The sequence below is a fragment of the Portunus trituberculatus genome, chromosome 39 (genome assembly GCF_017591435.1).
Source record: "Portunus trituberculatus isolate SZX2019 chromosome 39, ASM1759143v1, whole genome shotgun sequence".
Lineage (NCBI taxonomy): Eukaryota > Metazoa > Arthropoda > Malacostraca > Decapoda > Portunidae > Portunus > Portunus trituberculatus.
In genome coordinates, this window is record NC_059293.1 from 3575762 (window position 1) to 3600000 (window position 24239).

Genomic DNA, 24239 nt, shown 5'->3' on the forward strand with positions numbered 1-24239 from the left:
CCCCCCTCTCTCGGACCGAGACCGAAGGGTCTCGCTTTCGATATGTTATGTTTTGTTCCTTTTCTTATGTATATGTACATACTTATGATGATGACTCTGTTGTTGATCTGTTTCGATACAAGTTCAGCTGTGGGTTTGTTTATATGCTTATATATACGGCTTAGTCCGGCCCCGATTGGGAAAAATAGTATTATAATTTAAAATCAAATATAAAACTTAAATTTATGAGAGAGAGGTGAGGAGAGTTAATATTAAGCGCAAAAAAAAAAAAAAAAAAAAAAAAATATATATATATATATATATATATATATATATATATATATATATATATATATATATATATATATATATATATATATATATATATGGCGCTGGTCAGGCCACATCTTGACTATGCGGTACAATTCTGGTCCCCACATTACAGGAAAGACATAGCTCAATTGGAGTCAGTGCAAAGGAGGATGACTAAAAGGATACAGGGAATGAGGGATATGCCCTATGAAGAGAGATTGAAAAACTTAGTCTGCATCCCTTAGAGAGACGTAGGTTAAGAGGAGACCTGATAGAAGTATTCAAGTGGTATAAGGGTATTAAGAAAGGGGACATGAATGAAGTTCTTAGGATCAGTAACGGGGACAGAACCAGAAATCATGGGTTTAAACTTGAAAAATTCAGGTTTAGGAAGGAAATGGGAAGGAACTGGTTTTCAAACAGTGGTTGATGAGTGGAACAGTCTCAGTGGGCATGTAGGGCTGAGTCAATAGGCAGCTTTAAAAGAAGGTTAGATAAATTCATGGATGGGGAAGATAGATGGAATTAGGTAGATTAAGCACACTGGGACTGCCTCGTATAGGCCTGGCGGCCTCTTGCAGCTTCTCTCTTTTCTTATATTCTTATGTTCTTATAAATTCTTCTAATCTTTTTAAGCTTCCTATTGACTCAGCCCTGACTACATGAACACTGAGTCCGCTCTACTCATCAACCACTCTGTTTGAAAACCAGTTTCTTCCCATTTCCATCCTAAACCTGAATTCTTCAAGTTTAAACCCATTATTTCTGGTTCTGTCCCGATACTGATCCTAAGAACTTCGCTTATGTCCCCTTTCCTATTACCCATATATCACTTAAATACTTCTATCAGGCCCCCCTTAACCTACGTCTTTGTAAGGAATGCAAATTAAGTTTCTTCAGTCGGACTTCATAGGGAATATCCCTCATTCCCTGTATCTTTTTAGACATCCATCTTTGCACTGATTCCAATCTACCTATATATATCCTTTCTATAATGTTAGGAAAAGAACTGTACTTCATAGTCAAGAGGTGGTCCGGCCAGCGTCAAGTAAAATTCTAGTATGACCTCGGGACTTCTGCTTTAAACACTCCTAGAAATTAATCCTAGTACCCAATTTGCCTTATTTCTAGTGTCTATGCGATGCTTTTGACCAAGATCGAAGCTAACAATGACTCCTAAATCTTTTTCATGTCATGAACCTCCTAGTGCCTCGTTATTTATCGTGTACCTATTGTGTGCATTTCCTTTACCTACGCTAAGTACCTTGCACTTGTTAATATTGAACTGCATTTGCCATTTGTCTGTTCATTCGTTCATCCTGTCTAAATCTGCCTGCAAGGCAATGGCATGCGAGTCTAACCTAATCAATCTACCTATCTTTGCGTCATGCAGAAATATAATATCACTACTAATTCCACAATCCAAGTCATTAATATGTATTAGAAATAACAATGGTCCTAAAACTCAACCCTGTGGCACCCCACTAATTAGTTGACCCGACTCAGAATTGGATTATTACCCTTTGTCGCCTATCGCCTAACCATGCTTTAATCCAGTCTAATATTTTATCCTCTATCCTGTGCGGCATAACCTTTCTCAAGAGTCTTTCATATGATACCTTGTCAAATGCCTTATTAAAATCTAAGTATAGGATGTCGTAATATCAACCTTATCTGCAGCCTCATAAACTATACTATAAAACTTAACAAGTTGGAAGGCACAACTTTCCCTTCGTAAAGCCATGTTGTGAGTGAGTTATCAAACTGTGTTTGTTTAGGTTACGGGTTCTCAAGCTTTTTAATCTTATGTACCCCTCGAAGTCTTTCAGTATTGATCACGTATCCCTTACCCACAATGCAGAGTCAGGAAGGGTAACAATAAATGCATGGTTTATTGGTTTAGTTTATAAGTTTAAATTGTGTTATATATGTGGAGCAGACACAATTTTTAATCAATATTAGTATGTTTCTATGAGGTAGTGTCGATAGGAACTGGTACCTCACAGGGAGACACTATATGTGACTAACATGCAATGCATTTCCCAAAAGGAACTATATCAGACAATTTTCGATCATTATGGCAGTGAACTAGTGTTGCTTGCAGCTAGTTGCAACTTGTAACTAGTAACAGTGATAAATAAGTCACTGTGTGTGTGAATCACATTAAAAATAATAAATCAAAACAAATATTATATGTTTGCAAGGTTGTGTGGCAACTGTAATCCAAGAGAGCTTCCTCTCAAGTGATATAACTCCAAGAGTTTCCTTGTTAACGTTGTTAATGTGTCCTGGTTCTAGTGAAGGACACATTGTATACTACAAACAAATTTGCTGCTATTCAAAACTGAAGCATTTTGAGAAACCTGCCACGTACCCAAAAAATTCCTCTCACGTACCCCTGGGGTACGCGTACCCCAGGTTGAGAACCCTTGGTCTAGGTGCTCTCTAATGCTTTTCGCTTTATTGATTCCATCAACTTGCCCACAATTGAAGTTAAGCTGACAAGTTTTATTTCCTTTCTTAAATATGGAGCATTAGCTTGTCTCCACATTATCGGTACCTCACCTGACGCTAGTGACATCCTAAAAGGCACTGCTAATGGCTCACTGATGACCTCCTTGCACTCCCTGGGTATATTTCGTCATGTCCTGATGACTTGAATTTCTTTAGTCAATCTATCTCTTGTTCTACCATCTCCTTAATTATATGAATATCATCAGTTTTAGAAATCTGTTCGCTATCTGGAATTTCCTGTGTGTTTTCCTATTTTCCTCTCTGGTTTTCGTCATATATAACTGAAAAAAATTTCTTGGGATCCGTCTTTGCCTGGCTGGCTACCCTCAGCCCAAAATTGCTTTTAGATTCCTAGTTAACCTCTTAACTGTTCTTACTAATTCTTCTGTCCTGTGTAGTGGTTTAATCTATCTGTTATACACTTCGGGTCGTTCCTTTGTTATTTTATTGCTTCATATAGAATGTTAGTTGCTTGGCCTCCATGTAATTTATCAACATTTACCTTTCGTGATACCACCAGCCTCACGTCGCCCTCATCCCTCTGACTCTCACCTTTTCCGACTCCACACCTCACCCGGCCTCTCTGACCCTGCCCTCATTCCCTCACCTGCATTTTGGGCCTTACCTGATCTTCCCTCCCTGCCTCTTGTCAATTCACTCACTGTAAATACCTCCTTAATCCTTCAAAATTAGCCTTCCTGAAATCAGGTATTTTCCTAATGCTAATGCTAAAAATTTCGTGCCATTTTATTTTGTAATGTATTTCACTGTGGTTACTGTTATCTAGCTGGCCAGCAACCTCCACTCACTGCCTCTTCCCTGTTTGTCAGAATCAAATCTAGAATATTATTTCTCCGTGTGGGGTTCTAAAATGATCTGCTTCAAAAAATTGTTCTGAATGACCAAAAGAAATTCCTCTGCTTCACTGTTGCCCGCTACCAAGCTCTAATCAATATTCGTATAATGGAAATCGCCTTCCACACATACTATACTGTATCTGGCTGTCCTATTCACTTATTGCCACAATGAAGAGTTTATTTCATTTGTAGCATTAGGTGGCCTGTACACTGAAGCCATTATTACTGATTGTGACCATCCATAGAGACTGTTTTGTTGTCTGTCTTAATTCTACTGTTTATGCAATATTACAATTTGTCCTTGATGAACAAAGTCATACCTCCCTGTCCTTATGAAAAGTTTATAGCCCTCAATTTTAACCTCCGGATCAACGACTTTCCCTAACATATCAAATCAAGTTTCTGTTAACGCAATTACATCAAAATTTTCAACACACGCTGCTGCTTTAGGCAAATATGTCTTATTTGAAATACTCTTACAATGTGTGTAATAAACACTTAAACTATTCCTTACCTTTACTAAGCTGGTTACTTTTCTAGATTTAACTATTTTGTCTTCTCTGTGGTTCTTAAAAGCCCTTCCTCTCACCTGTCTAACGAGAAAAGCGCCAGAGTGCATTTAATTCACACTCAAGTGTTCCAGTCAAAACGGGAACACCTTGGCGTGATAAATGAATACCATACCTGGCATAGAAGGTGTCCTCGCCATAGAAGAGATCCCAGTTGTCTATGAACGCCCATCCATTGCTCTTATAGTGATCTCCAAGCCTGCAATTCACTGCAATATCCATGGATAGCTATTCACCTCCCAGTCTCCTCCTTGGCAAGACGCTGCATACCACATAGGGAGGCGGTGGCGACGTGGATAAGGTGGTGAGCGTGGGATCGGACAGACGTCCACGCGTAAGTTCGAATCCCACCACATACCACTTTGAACCTATGCCATTTGTTGAGTGGTTTAAAATTACCTACATGTCACCATGAAATCCAGGTTCGAGGTGGTTACACCAAAGATTCACCGGTCGCTTGCTGGTCACCCAGCTAATCTTCCCCGTTACGGAACGAGCTCAAAGCTCATACTTGACCGATCTTCGGTTAGGACAGAGATCACCACAAACATCTCAGCACACACTGAGACGGCGTTACATCCCCTACCTATTTACTGCTTGGTGAACAGGGGCTACACATTAAGAGACTCGCCCATTTGCCTCATCGCTCGCGGGATTCGAACCCGTGCCTTCTGGGTTGTGAGCCAAGCGTGCTAACCACTACACTACGCGGTGGGGTGGTGGTATGGGCCCTAATATGGGTACCACTATAAATAAAATTGCCTGCGCCACTAATGAGCAGAAGCTTAACAGCGCTTCCAATACACTCTTCAAGTTACCTACAAGCACTATAGGCCGTAACATAAAAAAAAAAAAAACACAGGTCGCACCTCTATTTCTAATCTTAGCCTAAGTCTGCCTATACCTCCTGAACAGCTTCTCACTCCTGACCTTGTAACAGTCATTTCCTCACCAACCACCGACGCTAAGGAAAACGATTGGTTTGGTCTCATCCTCTTTGAAGCACACGTCTAGCTTCACTTACCTTCTCAATTCCAGAACCCGGCAAACACAGCCTCATCCTACGCTTCCTATCCCTGGCACTATTCAAATGTCGTACCTGAGTATCCCCAACCCCAGGATCCTACCTTGGGACAGGAAATTATTGTCTTCCCCGTCCTTCCTTTCCTCGTCACCTTCTGCCACCTCTCCCTGCTCCTTTAGTCACCTCCAACACACAGAAGGGTTTCCTCATCTCCTCGCGGTGAGGCGCTCTGAGGACTATTCTCCTCTGCACACTAGCAGACACAACCTGCAACTCCTCCTGCTCCTGCATCACTTTATTAGGTAAGGTGACTGAAGGGCCTTCAGGCGCTGAAATCATCCGACAGAACTCAGCCAACAGTTCAGAAATTCCCAATAGAAACTCTCCCTGCACCTCCGAGATCCTTCCATGGAACTCAGTGTCCATCTCTACGACTCTCTTAACAAAGGCCTCGAGGATAAGAGAACTAACACACCCACCCGCAACTGTAGGCAAAGTGGGAAAAGTCCCTATCTCTACATAGATGTCAAGTCTGGATGGAAGAGAGGGGAAAGGAGATAAGAGAAGAGAAAATAAAGGGAAAAGAAAACAAAGTAAAGGAAGGGAAAGGGACGGAAGAGAGGGGAAGGGAGACAAGAGAAGAGAAGATAAGATAAAAGGAAGGAAAACAAAGGAAAGAAAGGGAACGACAAAGAAGGGAAGGGAATAGTGTGTGTCTATAAGCTTAGGAAGAAACAGTCTGGGAACTTCCATGTCTGGTGGTGGCACAGTTCGCCTCTTCCCATGCCACCCGATAAAGTGTTGGCTGAGCTCTAAAACGTAGAAACAAAGCTGCAAAAAGATCTTATTACCCGAATTTTAGCCTTGTACTCTAGTGAAGAAAACTGGAACATTCTGCAACCCTTCCCTCTCTCTCTCTCTCTCTCTCTCTCTCTCTCTCTCTCTCTCTCTCTCTCTCTCTCTCTCTCTCTCTCTCTCTCTCTCTCTCTCTCTCTCTCTTAGTCAATCTTGATCAAATTTAAATCTGTTGCTCTCCATGTGATGAATGCTAACTTTTGCCACCTCTCCTTATTTTAATCTTATGAAGTTTAAATAGCATGGCCAGAGAGAGAGAGAGAGAGAGAGAGAGAGAGAGAGAGAGAGAGAGAGAGAATCAATAGAGAGAGAAAGATGGTAGAACAGGGAGAAAAAAAAGAATAATCCAGATGGTCTGCTTCCCAGGCTGGTGATGGTGGTGGTAGGTGGTGGTGGTGGTGGTGGTGGTGGCAATGGTGGTCGTGATGGTGGTAGTAGAGAACGCTCCATCAGTCCTACCACCACCACCACCACCACCACCACCACCACCACTTTTCTTTTCTACATAGAGGGATCAGGTGTTGTCAGATAAGATATTCTCCCTCTTCTGCTCCTCCTCCTCCTCCTCCTTCCCCAGGTCTTCTTTTCTTCCTCCTCCTCTTCTTCTTCCTGTTCTAAGGCTTTGCTCCTCGGAAGAAACGTGTTTGATATTCAGATACTAAAACTCCTCCTGATTTCATTTTCTCAGTCTAGGGTGGACAATGTGTGTGTGTGTGTGTGTGTGTGTGTGTGTGTGTGTGTGTGTGTGTGTGTGTGTGTGTGTATGTAATTCACCATGATCGTCCACTGGTCACCAAGCCAGTCTTCCCCATTGCGAAGCGAACTCCGAGCTCATAGACCGATCTTCGGGTACGACTAAGACCACAACACACTCCACACACTCCACACACCGGGAAAGCGAGGCCACAACCCCTCGAGTTATATTCCGTACCGACTTGCTGCTAGGTGAACAGGGGCCACACGTTAAGAGACTTACTTGCCCATTTGTCTCGCTGCGCCCGGAACTTGAACGTGTGTGTGTGTGTGTGTGTGTGTGTGTGTGTGTGTGTGTGTGTGTGTGTGTGTGTGTGTGTGTGTGTGTGTGTGTGTGTGTGTGTGTGTGCTGTGTGTGTGTGTCTGTCTGTGTGTGTGTGTGTGTGTGTGTGTGTGTGTGTGTGTGTGTGTGTGTGTGTGTGTGTGTGTGTGTGTGTGAGTGTGTGGGTGTGGTGCTTTGATCTTTTATCTTTCTTACTTCTTTTGTTTGTTTGTTTGTATGTATGTTTGTTTGTTTGTTTACTTGTTTGTTCGTTCCTTCGTTCCTTATCCTCTTTTTCATCTTTTTCGTGTCAAGTTTTCATTTTTTTCGGTTTCATATGTTTTTATTTTTTCTCTTCTTTTTGTTTTTTTACTTGTAAAGTGATTTATAAATAGATCTTTTCGTTTTCCTTCTTTGTCTCTCTCTCTCTCTCTCTCTCTCTCTCTCTCTCTCTCTCTCTCTCTCTCTCTGACAATAATACGGATACACTGAATGATTATTTGGTTTTAGTTTTCACAGAGGAAAACTTTCATATTCCTTTGTGTTTCTCCTCCTTCTCAATGTCCTTCGGTCCATCATCCTTCTTTCTGTCCTCCCATTCCTCTCCTTCCATTATATGTGAAGATTTTAACTTGACACATGTTGAATGGAAAATAGTAACTTCCGATAGTGAGGGATCCATTCTACTCAAAGTTGTGAAAAAGCTACATGTTTCTCAGTTTGTAAGAGAACCAACCCACTCTAGATAATAACATCTTGGATATTATCTTAGTTGTAATAAATACTTATGAAGTGGGTGAGGTCTTAGCAAGCAGCATTCATAAAATTATATACCCTGTAATATTAATTGTGAGGTTGATATAGAAGAAAATACGCCTATAGTTCCAAACTATAGAAAAGGTAACTTGAATTACAATTATGAAAAAAATTAATTGGTAAATCGTCTTCGCAAATAAAGACATGAAACAAATGTGCTCAAATTTCACTAACATTTTTCTTGAAACAAAGTAAATGGTTCTTTAAGTAAGAAAACGGATCAATGGCACTAATAACCGAATACAATAAAACACATCCTCGTCAGGAAAATAACTTGTATATTAAATGTAAACATACATTCTTCACGTATTGAAAAATAGATAATGACTTTCTATCATCCTGGGAATCCATTTCTAATTATATATCTTGTTTAAGGACCGGCACCTCAGTGGGCCTGCTTTTTCAATCATATTTTTTCTTGCCGTTGGCCGGTTACCTTTCTTACAAACACGCACAAAAAAAGCTAAATCTGATAACGGTTAGAGGAGTTATATTACCACCAAACGATGTTGTGAGAGAGAGATCAGGATATCGAAACGCAACCTTAAAGTAAACATATCAAGACAAGCGAAAGCAAATTTTACAAAGATTTTCCAATACATTCCTAGAAAAAACTGTTTAAAAAATGGGCTTAAAAAAGATAATGATATAATACTTGTCAGTGACTGCAATGGCATGGCAATAATAATTCTAAATAACTTTTTTTTCACAGCGTGTTTATTAAAAAAGATAATTCGACTTTGCCATCAATATGTTTATAAGATCTGACAACGAAAAGTTAATAATAAATGCAATAAGCGAAGACAATATAACCAAATATCTACAAAACCTTGATCCTAATAAAAGCAAAGAGGCTGACTGAATATCAACCAGACTAAGATTACGTGGTCTGTCTTATGAAGAACGTCTAAAAAGATTTTCCCTAAGAGATCGTCGAATCCGAGGTGATCCTATCGAAAAGTTCAAAATACTTAATGTATAGGTAAGATAAATCATGAAAATCTTTCTGAGATCTAGCAATCAGTAACTAGAAACAACGACTTCAAAGTTAAAGGACCGATTTAATACTGATTTGTGAAGAAACTTTTGGAATAAGCTACCAGCGTCTGTCGTCCAGGTTAACACGGTGGCTCCCTTCAAAAGTGAATTAGAGAAGTTTTATACAGCGAATGCGTTCTTTTACGGATAGCAATAGTTACAATAGTTCTCTATCTTATTATCTTTCATGCATACATTTTCTCTATTCTTCCCCTTTTAAATTTTCATTGTATTTCATGCTAGTGACGCCGGAGGGAGTGGTGGGTGGGGAGGAGCTTCATCTTTTCTATCCTTGCCTCCTACTTTATAGTTTATCATAGTTGTAGTATTGTGAACAAGTGACCTCGCCATAGGTCTCAAGGCCTCCCGTCACACGTCTTTCATATGTATTCATATTTATTCCTCCTCCCTCTCCTCCTCCTCCTCCTTCTCGTGCCCCTCCTTTTCCTCCTCCATCTCCTCCTTCTTCTTCTCCTCTTCTAATTCGTCTCCTTTCTCTTCCTCCGCTTCTTTTCCCATTCCTTCTCTTCTTTGTTTCGTCTTAATCCTTTCTTCTTTCTCCTTCTTTTCCAATTCCTCTTCTTCGTCATCTTTTTTCCTCTCCTTTTCATTTTCCTTCTCCTCCTCCTCCTCCTCCTCCTCCTCCTCTCTCCTCCTCCTCTTTCTCTTCCTCCTCTTTTTTTTTTCCACCATGCACTTTGTTGTAGCTATTCTTTAAATCTTATTCTCCTTGTTTTCGTTATCTTTTTTCTATCTACTATTTTTTCTATTTTATTTACAAGTCTTACCTATTTTTTCTTTAACGTTACCTCTCTCTCTCTCTCTCTCTTCTCTCTCTCTCTCTCTCTCTCTCTTTTCCTTCCTTCATTTCTGTGTTTTCTTCTTTATTCTTATGTCAGTTCCTCCATTCTTGCATTCCTTCATTCCTCCTCCTGTATCGTCTGTGTCATTCCTGCATCATTCTCATCATCCCCTTTTCAATTTCTTCGTCTTTTTAAAATTCATTTCGTCCCATATTCTTCATTTTGAGTTTCTTGCTTCATTAATGTTATCCCTTTGTGATTTTTCTTTCTTTTCCTCCAAGTTTTTTTTCATTCTTCCTTTATTTCAATTTTTTCCTTCATTCGCTTTCTTTCGCCTCGATTCTCATTTCTTTGTCTCTTTTTTTTTCATTTCTTCGTCTTTTCTTCTTTACTTCATCATTGTCCAAGAATTTGTTATCTACCACTTCTCTTGTTGCTGCTGCTGCTGCTGCTGCTGCTGCTGCTGCTGCTGCTCATCATCATCATCATCATCATCATCATCTTCATCCACCTCCTCCTTATAGGTTAGGTTAGATTAGATAAGTTGAGAAAGGTAGGGTTAGGTAAAGTTAAGTCAGGTAAGGCTAGGTAAGGTTAGGCCAAGTAAGGTAGGTAACGTCAGGGAAAGTAAAGTAAGATAAGGTAACGTTAAATAAGGTAAGGTAAGGTTTTGTTAGGTAAGGTAAGCCAAGACAAGGTTGTGTAAGATAATGTTGAGTAAGGTGAGGTAAGGTAAGCTACATAAATGGCTGCTGTAGGCGGAACACAGGTGTGGTTGCGATTAAGGCCTCGTTCTCGGAGCTTGAGCAGCCTCCTTTACCAGCCTCAGCGCCGGGAAGTGGGCTAAGCGGTCTATGTTTCTTCCAAGCCGCGCCTTCAACCAACAACTGCCTGGACAGACGTGAATGTACCAACCTTCTCCCTGATCTGCACTATGAAACGCTCTGCTCTCTCGCCATAACTATTTCTAAAGGCCACCGAGATGATTAGCAGGGTTCTCTGGAGTGTTTCTCCTCTTGGTAATGTAGAAATGGTGTCAATCTGTCGCTAGAACCATTAAAAACAAGCCTAGAAACCCGTGCAGCATCTTGTGGAACCTTTGGAATGTAGTGGAGGTGTGGCGCTCAAGTGTTTCAGAGTATGGTTCTCTCTACACAGCTGCTTCAACAACGTGAACCTTATCTATTTATTCTATTAAGGTGTGTGACGCTGTTCACGTCAAATTATATGTCTGAACAATAAAAGGGACGAATTTGGACTCACGTTTCTAGAATAACAAGCAAACAAATATATATATATATATATATATATATATATATATATATATATATATATATATATATATATATATATATATATATATATATTTGTTTGCTTGTTATTGTAGAAACGTGAGTCCAAATTCGTCCCTTTTATTGTTAAGACATGTAATTTGACGTGGACAGCGTCGACAAGTGAGTTTGTTGTTCAGTCATTTCTACCACTGGTGCTTCTGGTTAGTCTTTGTTTTTGTTTTTTTATTAACCAGAAAATAAGTCAATGATACTCCTTTGTCTTTTCTTGCTCTTCACGTAAGCCATGACAATTATTCGGTTTTAGTTTATTAATTTTAAATTTTTCACGTCATCTGAGCAACAGGCATTTTTCTCTTACGTGTCCTTATTAAACGGTATTGCTTTAAATTTGCTTACGCACGCAGCTTGACGTAAACAGCGTCATTTAGTGTGTGTGCGGTCATTACGATAAGCATCTCCTCTCAACGAGAGGGCAAGGCTGCGTGGTTTGCGGGCATTAATGCAAAGCGGCGTAATTTGCTGCACCTACTGCTTCGCGAGGTAAAATTCCTAGGGCTGCATTATTACACGTCTCGGCGGTTCATCTTCAGTGTGAACAGCCTCTCATGGACGATATCAAGATTTTTAAGGGTGCTTTTCATGACTGTGGAGAGTTTAACAAGCTTCCATATCGTCAACTAAGCTTCCATTATCTTTAGTCGGCGCAATGCAGAGTTTCAAAGCTATTTTCATGAATTTAGAGGTAATTTCATTAGGTCTTTAATTCATCACCCAACTAATTATATGTTTTATTCTTTCAATGGGCATTATTGAAACTACCAAACCGCTTTCATGACTCTAGAGGTTGACTGAGAAAGCCTTTATGTCACCAACGAGGAAGAGCGCCTTAAAATCACCTCCCTAACCTGAATAACAATCTCTTTAGCTTTAAAAACATTCTTTACGAGGCAACAAAGCGTTCCATTAGTCAGCCCTGCACCTCCCACACACTTACTCTCACAATCACGTGAACAAGATTTTTAAAGAAATTTCGTTGAATAAAGAGACAATTTAATAAAGTTTTTATATCATCAGTAACCTATTCTTTTTAGTAACACTTTTTACTTTACATTCTCTTCAGTTACTGTGTCTGAGAAAGGAAAGTAGAAAACGTTATCAAGATTTTCATGTGTTTTATGCTCTCTTATGATTTTCTAGTGTGTTTTCATGCTCTCTTATGATTTTCTAGTGTGTTTTCATGCTCTCTTATGATTTTCAAGTGTGTTTTCATGCTCTCTTATGATTTTCTAGTGTGATTTCATGCTCTCTTATAATTTTCAAGTGTGTTTTCATGCTCTTTTATAATTTTCTAGTGTGTTTTCATGCTCTCATGATTTTTAAGTGTGTTTTCATGCTCTCTTATAATTTCCAAGTGTGTTTTCATGCTCTCTTATAATTTCCAAGTGTGTTGTCATGCTCTTTTATATATTTTTTTTCTTAACGCTATAGGCTCCTCAGTTACTCTGTCTCTGAAATAAAGAAACGAGTATATCATTTGTAGAGAACGTTGTCAAGATTTTCAAGGGTGTTTTCACGAGTGTTGTCTAACGAGCGGTCTAGACTCTAGAGCAACACGAAGGGAAACACACGTAAATAGCGTCGACCAATGAGTCTGTGGTTCAGTCATTTCCATCACTGATGCTTCTGGTTAATCTTTGTTTTTTTCTTTTATCATTCAAACAACAACAGCCAGTGATACTCCTCTGCCCTCTCTTGCTCATCACGCATGCCATGACACATCCTACACAAGACACATGAAATACACCCACCTCTTCTTTCACTTTTCACAAACCTATGTCTAATCACACTCACGCTCAGCTATTTTCTCATGTTTATTAGTACGTACACGTGGACAGCTGTTACTCATATGTTATTTAGTATTCATACGCATTAACAAACGCAACTAAAGAATGCAAGCTGTTAAGGAAATTTATACTATTATTCTGCATCAAGGAAATACAGTTCATCTGAATGGGTCCGATTATGGAAGACTGTCAGGGCCAACTTTAGTCATATCCTTTAGTTATCCCTTCAGTTTTATACTCATCGTTTTCTTCCATGCGGTGCTAGAAAAAAATCAACTTAACGTCTCTTATCATGAAATACGTGTGTGTGTGTGTGTGTGTGTTTGCTGGTCACCCAGCCAGTCTTCCCCATTACAGAGCGAGCTCAGAGCTCATAACCGATCTTCGGGTAGGACTGAGACCACATCAACATACAACACACACCGGGAAAGCGAGGCCACAACCCCTCGAGTTACATCCCGTACCTATTTACTGCTAGGTGAACAGGGCCACATTAAGAGGCTTGCCCATTTGCCTCGCCGCGCCGGGACTCGAACCCGGCCCTCTCGATTGTCAGTCGAGCGTGCTAACCACTACACTACGCGGTGTGTGTGTGTGTGTGTGTGTGTGTGTGTGTGTGTGTGTGTGTGTGTGTGTGTGTGTGTGTGTGTGTGTGTGTGTAATTCACCACGGTCGTCTTTTGGTCACCCAGCCATCCTTCCCCTTTATGGAGTGAGCTCAGAGCTAATAGAACGATCTCCGGGTAGGACTGAGACCACAACACATTCCACACACTGGAAAAGCGAGGCCACAACCCTTGAGTTACACCCAGTACCTACTTGTTGCTAGGTGAACAGGGGCTACACATTAAGAGGCTTCCCATTTGCCTCGTGTGTGTGTGTGTGTGTGTGTAATTCACTGTTTGATCTGCTGCAGTCTCTGACGAGACAGCCAGACGTTACCCTACGGAACGAGCTCAGAGCTCATTATTTCCGATCTTGGGATAGGTCTGAGACCAGGCACACACCACACACCGGGACAACAAGGTCACAACTCCTTGATTTACATCCCGTACCTACTCACTGCTAGGTGAACAGGGTCTACACGTGAAAGGAGACACACCCAAATATCTCCACCAGGCCGGGGAATCGAACCCCGGTCCTCTGGCTTGTGAAGCCAGCGCTCTAACCACTGAGCTACCGGGCCGTGTGTGTGTGTGTGTGTGTGTGTGTGTGTGTGTCACAGGACGAGTGACACAAGACAACCAAATGATTTCGTCTCAAGATTCGCATATATTTTCCATGTTATGAAATCATTTAGTCAGCTTATGACAGCTCTCTCTCTCTCTCTCTCTCTCTCTCTCTCTCTCTCTCTCTCCAAAGACGTAATTCTCTGCAACTTCCCTCGTTAAAGAAAATGAGAGAAAATGACGCCTCAGTTTGAAGGTGAAAGTCGAGAACATTCTCGCTCCTTAGACTTTTGTAGGAGAAAGTGAAAGCCCTGTGTTGTTGTTCATTATTTGTTGTTGTTGTTCGTGGTGGTGGTAATGTGATTGTACTAGTAGTAGTAGTAGTAGTAGTAGTAGTAGTAGTAGTAGTAGTAGTAGTAGTAGTAGTAGTAGTTGTAGTAGTAATAGTAGTTGTATCAGTAATAGTACTAGTAATAGTAGTACTAGTACTAGTAGTAGTAGTCGTTGTTGTTGTTCTAGTAGTAATAGCAAAAGCAGCAGCAGCAGTACTATTATTATTATTATTATTATTATTATTATTATTATTAGTAGTAGTAGTAGTAGTAGTAGTAGTAGTAGTAGTAGTAGTAGTAGTAGTAGTAGTAGTAGTAGTAGTAGTAGTAGTAGTAGTAGTAGTAGTAGTAGTAGTAGTAGTAGTAGTAGTAGCAGTATAGTAGCGCTAGCAGTAGTAAACGTAGTAATAGTAGTAGTAGTAGTAACAGCAGTAGTAGTAAACGTAGTAGTATTAGTAGTAGTGGTAGTAATAGTTAAAGTAGCAAAAGTAGTTGTGATAGTAGAAGGAGCAATAGCAGAATTAGTAGCAGTAGGAGTATAAAGAGTAGAAACAATCGTGGTGGTGGCAGTAGTAGCAGTAGTAACAAAAACTGTACTGATAGACGTAATAATAGTAAAAGTAGGAGTGACAGTAGTAGTAGTAGTAGTAGTAGTAGTAGTAGTAGAAGCAGCAGAAGTGGTAACGGCTACAGCATTAGAAGTAAAAGCAGTAATAGTAATCCAAACTTGAATCTACACGCAACACAGAAACAAAATCCGCTACACTTTCTTTACAAAACCTAATCACTCACAGGTTTCGGCAGAGCGGAACATCAAAACGCTGGAATACACTGAGTTGAGCGTGGCAGGTTAACGAAGTGTTTGTACCGTGAATCTGTCGCCGGAGTTTGCCGGAGGAAGACTTGAGGGCGAGATTATTTAAGAAATAGAGATGGTTGTGTCTTACCATTGCAACACTACAGGGAAGCAACGTTGATACATACAGGGAAGCAACACTTTAACCCTTCATTACTGGGAAGCATTTTTACCGAGAGTTTGGGCTACGATCAGACGATTTTATTGACATTAGGAAGGGTCTATGGAGGACGGAAGATTAATGGGCAGAGTCTTCACTATTTCAATGCCCACAAAAGTTTGTGAAGCTCTATACAATCATCAAATAGTAAGAAGGAAAAAATGAAGGTGTTATGGTACTGAAGGGATTAATAGCGTGACTGCAGGGCAAATCTGACTCCTCAACCCTTTAAGGCGAAAATGACCTAGCATTTTTATTATTATTGCTATTGTTATAATAATAATAATAATAATATAATAATAATAATAATAATAATAATAATAATAATAATAATAATAATAATAATAATAATAATAATAATAATTAATATATATTATTATTATTATATTATTATATTATTATTATTGTTTATCTATTATTATTATTATCATTATTATTATTATTATTATTATTATTATTATTATTATTATTATTATTATTATTATTATTAATATTATTATTGTTATTTATATCGTTATTATTATTATCGTTATTGTTATTATTATTATTGTTATTATTATCGTTATTATTATCGTTATTGTTATTATTATTATTATTATTATTATTACTATTATTATCGTTGTTATTATTATTATTATTATTATTATTATTATTATTATTATTATTGTTATTATTATTATTGTTACTATTACTATTACTATTATTATTATTATTATTATTATTATTATTATTATTATTATTATTATTATTATAATTATCATTGTTGTTGTTATCATTGTTGTTATTGTTATTGTTATTGTTATTATCTTTATAACTATAGTAATATTTTCATCATCCTTACTGTTAGCGTTGTTGCTGTTGTTTTCGTTATAGATGCTGTTTATGATGTTATTGTTGATATTGTTGTTGTTGTTGTTGTTGTATTGTGATGGCAGCGGTGGCGGCGGCGGCGGTTGTGGTGGTGATGGTGGTGGTGGTGGTTTTCCTCCTCATTCCCGAAAATGAAACGAGAGCAAGATTAATTGAAAAAGTGTGTGTAAACAAAATGATGAAACAAGAAATGAATAACAGATAATAATGAATCCTTGTTCTCCCTTCCTCCTCGGTGACCAATATCAGTTCACCTCCAGTCTTACTGCTTTCCAAAGGCTCCAGTTGAAGATATTCGTGTTTTTAAGAGTATTGTTATGGATCTTGTGATAGATTAGCAAGATATGTACAGTATTAAAATGAGAAACTGTCTTGAAAACCCAGCTAGTTGTCTCTGTAGCTATGCAAATTGTCGTAGTGAGAGGAGAAGGCGTTTCTGAATACGGGAAAGTCCAAATTCAGAAACGCTACACTCTCACCACGATTATTTTGCAAAGCCACAAAGGTGGTTAACGGGGTTTTCAAGAGCGTTTCTCCATTGAATAATGTAGAAATCTTGTCACTCTGCCTCTAGAACCGTGAAAACATTTCGAAATCTTTTGCAAGATAAAACAAAGCCCTTTGAAACAGTGGAGGTGAAGCACAGAAGTATTTGAGAATACGAGCTTGTCTGACGCGGGCGACCATGGAATGCTACGCTAACTCTGCCAAGTATATTTCTTTCAGGACACGTAAACTGTCTTCTACTAAGCTGTCCGTGTACTTTGTTCTGTCTTTCTCATACTCTTCTTTCACCTCTCGCAATTGCACGTGCTTTTTTTCTTGTCCATTCTCTCATCACAACCTCATAAATCTTAGTTCTCTAGTCCATCACGTGCTCACTAGTTCTCTTCCAATGCCAGACCTATCTATTGCTCTTGCATTAGTTAACCTCGCCATCCAAGCCATTTTTACCATTCTTTGATTCCTCACGTATCGTAACTGTATAGTCCTTGCTGTGATCCCTAATGACAACCCTCTCCATTGCTCTCTCTTGCCACTTCAGCCTTTCTTAGCATTCTTCTGGTAGACCACATCTCTGCTGCCTCAATGCTCTCTCTCTCTCTGACCGTCCACGTTTCACATTTTTAATTCATTCATACTGTAAAATATTCTTCGTTTGAATGCACGAAAAACAACAACAACAACGAGGGTATGAGTTCAGTTTTGTTTTCTATATGCCACTGATATGAGAGTCAAGTACAAAAAAATATGAGACGAAGGGGAAAAAAGATTTATCCATCTTTTACGGTAGTGACGCTCGGAATGCCCCGCATCGCCCTTGTTTACATCATGATGACTACAGTGTTTTCTTTCTCATTCCAACTAAACGTAAGTCTTTTGATTCTGATTGTGTCTTTTATTTGTATTGTTCGTACTCATTATTCTCGTCCTTCCTTTATGAGTTTTCTTGGTACGTCTACAAGTAGGTATAAGTAGGTGGTGTAAGTATGCACAAGTTTAAGCAAGGATTATGATGAGACAAATGATTAGAAGGTGGTAGAAGCGTAAGAAGATTGGACCCAAGTTGTAGATCATATAGGTAGAATAAAAGTAAGGAGGGATTTAGTGGGAGAATTGTTGCTGGAGCAGATAATCGAAACAAAAGATAAATGAGTCGTGACCGGTAAGGATTCGAACCCAGGACTTCTTGATATGTTGAAAGACTTGCTTTTGCTTGAACTACCGGGAAAGATTATCGGTTATCGGGAAATCGGGAAATATGTCTGTTAGCGAAAAAATATATATATGTATCTGCTATCGGTTAATTAAAGTGAGGTTCAAACCGAGACTCCCCTTATCAGTTATGCATGATATATCGATGTAGTACATCAGTTATCGAGGAAATATATAGGCCATCGAAAAAAATATATTACATAGGGATTTACTAGAAAATATATCAGCTACTGGAGAATAAATATATTAGAACATAAGAACATATGAAAATAAGGGAAGTTGCAAGAGGCTGCCAGGCCTGTACGTGCCAATCCCTGTGTAAGAAAGGCCAATTAATTAATTCCATCTATCAACCCCATCCATAAATTTGCCTATTCTTTTAATCAAAGCTCCATATTGACTCAGCACTAACAGCATGATTACTGAATCCGTTCCATTCATCAACCACTTTGTTAGAGAACCAGTCCCTTACCATTTCCTTCCTAAACCTAATTTTCTCAACTTTTAACCCATTCTTTCAGGGTCTATTTTGGCTACTGAACATAAGAACTTTGCTCTTAAATAGTTCAATCAGGTACCCTCTTAACCTACGCTTCTCTGAATGTAAATTTAGTTTCTTCAGTCTCGTTTCATAAGGAATATCTCTCATCTCCTGAATGTTTTTAGACATTCTCCTTTGCACGCGTAAACTGTATAGACTTTCCGAAAATATATTACTAAAAGTTTGTGTCGAAAAAAAAAAAAAGTAAGGAAGAAGAAAAAAAAAATATCGGTCAAGTGAACATATCGGAGGTTGGTGGGAGAGTACACACAGATCATCGCGCACAGTAGTACCAGTTGTAGCAGTAGTAGCAGGTCTTGGTTGCTCTTCCCTTCCAACCCCACTCCCTCCAACCGCTGCCCACTGTGTTTCTTTTGATTTTCCCGGGCGCAATTTGTAGTCTTCCGGCCCTCTTGAAAAAACTGCTAATTGGCGGATATGGAAGATGAAAGGCGCTCACCACTTATTTGAAGCCGTAGTTTTATTTGCCTAGTCTCTTTTTTTTAAACTGGACTCAGGAGCGCTTCCGGGTCGACTTGCCTCTGAGCTGCTCTAGAACTCGCTGATGGTTGATTTTGTCGTTGTTTTTCCCAGTGATGCATTGGAACAAGTGGAAAGTTTTCAAAATACTATAATGGTAGGTGATGATCAATGTTTTGTTCTCTTGCCGCCACTGACATGTTGAAACACTAGATAGGACTGAAGAGGAAGTATATACTGATCCAAGAGGGAGTTTTTATCAGGTATGAAAGATGAAAATAGAAAGCCAACTATCTAATGGGAAGCTGGATAATTCTGGTGAGGATATTAGTAAAATCATGAAATAGTATCTTTCAACTGTCATCACCCAGGAAAACATCCAGGAATTTCAGATAGCCAACAGATTTTCAGAAAAAGAAGAGAGCGAGAGGCTGACAGTGGAGCACATTCTGTCCCTCTACCCTTTCGCTGAGATTTCCATTCTTGGAGATTTCAATGTTCACCACCAGCTTTGGCTTTCCTCTCCCTTCACTGACCACCCTGGTGAACTAGCCTTCAACTTTGCTATCCTCCATGACCTAGAGCAACTGGTGCAACACCCTACTCGTATTCCTGACCGTCTTGGAGACACGCCCAACATTCTTGATCTCTTCCTCACCTCTAACCCTTCTGCTTATGCTGTCACCCTTTCATCTCCGTTGGGCTCCTCCGATCACAATCTCATTTCTGTATCTTGTCCTATTTTTCCAATCCCTCCGCAGGATACCCCAAAGCGAAGGTGCCTCTGGCGTTTTGCCTCTGCCAGTTGGGGGGACCTGAGGAGGTATTATGCTGATTTTCCTGGAATGATTATTGCTTCCGTGTCAGAGACCCATCTCTTTGCGCTGAACGCATAACAGAGGTGTTAGTATCTGGCATGGAGGCGTACATTCCTCATTCTTTTTCTCAACCTAAACCTTCTAAACCTTGGTTTAACTCAACCTGTTCTCGTGCTATACATGATAGAGAGGTTGCCCACAAAAGGTACTTGAGCCTTCCATCTCCTGAATCTCATGCACTTTATATCTCTGCCCGGAATCATGCCAAGTCTGTTCTTCAACTTGCCAAACACTTTTTCATAAATAGGAAATGTCAAAATCTTTCAAACTCAAACTCTCCTCGTGACTTCTGGCATCTCAAATAACTTCACTTCTTCATCTTTCCCTCCTTTATTTCATCCTGATGGCACCACTGCCATCTCTTCTGTCTCTAAAGCTGAACTCTATTCTCAAACTTTTGCTCACAACTACACCTTGAACGATTCTTGGCTTGTCCCTCTCTCTCCTCCTCCCTCTGACTATTTCATGTCTACAATCAAAATTCTTCGTAATGATGTTTTCCATGCCCTTGCTGGCCTAAACCCTCGGAAGGCTTATGGACCTGACGGGGTCCCTCCTATTGTTCTCAAAAACTGTGCTTCTGTGCTTTCACCTTGCCTGGCCAAACTCTTCCAACTTTGTCTATCGACTTGTACCTTTCCTTCTTGCTGGAAGTTCGCCTACATTCAGCCTGTTCCTAAAAGGGTGACCGTTCTAACCCCTCAAACTACCGTCCTATAGCTTTAATCTCTTGCTTGTCTAAAGTTTTTGAATCTATCCTGAATAGGAAGATTCTCAAACATCTGTCACTTCACAATCTTCTGTCTGATCGCCAGTATGGCTTCCGTCAAGGTCGCTCTACTGGTGATCTTCTGGCTTTCCTTACTGAGTCTTGGTCATCCTCTTTTAGAGATTTCGGTGAAACTTTTGCTGTTGCGTTAGACATATCAAAAGCTTTTGATAGAGTCTGGCATAAAGCTTTGATTTCAAAACTGCCCTCCTACGGCTTCTATCCTTCTCTCTGCAACTTTATCTCAAGTTTCCTTTCCGACCGCTCTATTGCTGCTGTGGTAGACGGCTACTGTTCTTCTCCTAAACCTATTAATAGTGGTGTTCCTCAGGGTTCTGTCCTGTCACCCACTCTCTTTCTATTATTCATTAATGACCTTCTTAACCAAACTTCTTGCCCTATCCACTCCTACGCTGATGATACCACCCTACATCTTTCCACGTTCTTTCAGAGACGTCCAACCCTTCAGGAAATCAACAGATCACGCGGGGACGCCACGGAACGCCTGACTTCCGATCTTTCTAAGATTTCCGATTGGGGCAGAGAAAATCTAGTAGTTTTCAATGCCTCAAAACTCAATTCCTCCATCTATCAACTCGACACAACCTTCCAGACAACTATCCCCTCTTCTTCAATGACACTCAACTGTCTCCCTCTTCCACAATGAATATCCTCGGTCTGTCCTTTGCTCATAATCTTAACTGGAAACTTCACATCTCATCTCTTGCTAAAACAGCTTCTATGAAATTAGGTGTTCTGAGGCGTCTCCGACAGTTTTTCTCGCCCCTCCAACTGCTTACTCTGTATAAGGGCCTTATCCGTCCCTGTATGGAGTACTCTTCGCATGTTTGGGGGTTCCAGTCACACAGCTTTGCTTGATAGGGTGGAATCGAAAGCTCTTCGTCTCATCAACTCCCTCCTCTGACTAACTGTCTTCAGTCTCTTTCTCACCGCCGAAATGTTGCATCCCTTTCTATATTTTATCGCTATTTTCATGGTAACTGTTCTACTAATCTTGCTAACTGCATGCCTCCCTCCTCCTGCGGCCACGCTGCACAAGGCTTTCTTCTTCCTTTCATCTCTATTCTGTCCAACTCTCTAATGCAAGAGTTAACCAGTACGCTCAGTCATTCATCCCTTTCACTGGTAAACTCTGGAACTCCCTCCCTGCATCTGTATTTCCGAATTCCTACAACTTGTCTTCTTTTAAGAGGGAGGTATCGAGGCATTTGCTCCCCTAATTCTGGCTGACGGTTTTGGCACTTTTTGAAGTCTGTGGAGAGCCAGCGCTCAAGTGGGCCTTTTTCTAACTTTCTTTTTTTGCTCTTGGCTGGCCCTCTTCCCTACGTAAAAAAAAAAAAAAAAAAATGATATTTCCATAACTAAAGAAATGTAGGAAAAAAAAAATCAGGTCACCTGGACAAAAGAAATGTATCCCAGAGTACAGTACTAAGGGATAAAAAGAGGCCTTTAGTGAACCATTAGTTTATGTCAAGGAAATCACTAGACTCAGGTGATCTTCCGGTAATGTGGAGGTAAGCAAATGTTTATCCATCATTAAGGAAGGAGATAAAACTCTAATATCAGCTTATAGACATGTCAGCTTAACTTCAATTGCAGGCAAATTAATGGAATCAATGATAGCGACGGGCATCTAAAGTTCTAGACAAACACATCTCGATAAATCACTCTATGCATGGCTTTACCAAGGAATGGTCGTGCCTTACAAACTTTTTGAGTTTTTATAGTAGAGTTTAAGAGGCGGCAGATGATGGTGATAGTTATGACATTCCATACCTGGTTTTTGTAAAGCGTTTGATAAGATACATTAGAGGTTCTTGAAAAAATGCGATTTCTTATATGTATTCAATAGTTTTGATAGGAATGTAAAGTCAGTTCCCGCCGAAAACATGAATATTTGTCCGATTTAGCAGACGAAACTAATGTGCCAGTCTGTGTGATGGAGCAGAGAGACAAAGAAGAAAGGATTGAATTTCGAGCACACGTGAATCATAACAACGAGGCAAACTAATAAACCACAAACGAACCAAAGGAGAAAGGAAGAAACGTGCCCTCAAAAGTGGGGGAGAGTAATGGAATACACGCAGTAGTCAGTTTGTTAGTGCCGAGCTAATTAATAGGCAGCTTTAAAGGAAGAGAAAACATTTACGGATAGAGATGAGAGGTGTAAATACTAAGATATGTCACATTCAGGGATTGTCATGTTGAATGCTGAGTGCTGAGTGATAAGAAAGAGTTAAAAAGATGAAAGAAACTTATGGATGCTGGTGATAGGAGGAAATAGGTTCGTTTGGTTCAAAAGGAGCTATATTTACGAATAGATTTGATGGCATCTTGCAGCTTCCTTAGCATTTTCAAATGCTTTTGTGTTCGAAGCTCTTAAGGTGTGAATGAACTCATGCACTCATTGAAGCAGCAAGTCCTTTACCCTTTGAGAGGAAGAGAGCATGAACGGAGAACGTGGGATAAGAGAGAGAGTGAAGTTGAGAGATTACAGAAAAGATGAGGGAGATGACTTTAACGCTAATCCTGCCAACGTAAGACAATCTAATACTCTCACACGTCGCTTTCCTCTCAGTAGTAGCTGCTACACGCAGCACAGAACACTGCCTCTCACACTGTTTTCTTTCACACACTGACAGATGATGACACTTGCAATTTTCATGTCAGGCACGTGTGCTCATCGAAACTTAAGCTACAAGAAGGAAAAAGCTTGATAATCATTCGATGACATCCTTTGTTGTGCGTGCAGGCTTTCAAACTCCCTATCGAAACTTATGCCATGACATAACAATGATATGCCAAGAAGATGTAGGAGTTGAGTGGTTAAGTCTCGCCTGTGTCTTACACACAACACCAGTGGCCTCGCTGCACAAAGCTTTCTGTTTTCTCTCATCTCCACTCTGTCCACACCTATTATGCGCACGTTCACAAGACTTATTCTCAATCTTTCATTCGGATCTCCATGCACTGTTTTTGTACGTTTTCCCTTCTTATGACTTCCAGACGCTATCCTCCAACCTGGAATAGTTACATTTATTTAGAGATTATCTTCTGTGACTGGCACCTCAACCGACCTGTCTATTTTTTTCACTTCATTTTGTTTTTTGTCCGAAGCCAGTGCCCACTCTTATAAGAAACGAATTCTCCTTTCTTATACTAGTCCAGCGTGCTCACTGCCGCCTTACACCCAAGACTCTATTCCGGCAGCCTTAAGAGTCTGACATGTGCTGTGCCTCCAATACCCAACCATTACTCCTGCGTTAGCTTAACACACACTAAGCTTTCTCTTCGTCAGTTTACTCGAGTTCTGCACTGTTTGCCAATACTGATGCTAAACAAACCACAGCCAACCAAGGTCATTCAAATCCATCTCTCTCTCTCTCTCTCTCTCTCTCTCTCTCTCTCTCTCTCTCTCTCTCTCTCTCTCTCTCTCTGTCACACACAAGCACACACACACGCACACACACAAAGAGACTCTCTCTCTCTCTCTCTCTCTCTCTCTCTCTCTCTCTCTCTCAATCTGT

At 40.0% G+C, this 24239-nt stretch overlaps 1 protein-coding gene and 1 non-coding gene across 2 annotated transcripts in view; one reads left to right on the forward strand and one right to left on the reverse strand.

The window, feature by feature from the left end:
- LOC123515618 (trissin receptor-like) overlaps positions 1-24239 on the forward strand; it is a 318318-nt gene that overhangs the window by 202409 nt on the left and 91670 nt on the right. The window lies entirely within an intron of this gene.
- Positions 13437-13508, reverse strand: Trnav-gac. The gene has a single exon. It is a non-coding gene; the product is annotated as a tRNA-Val (tRNA).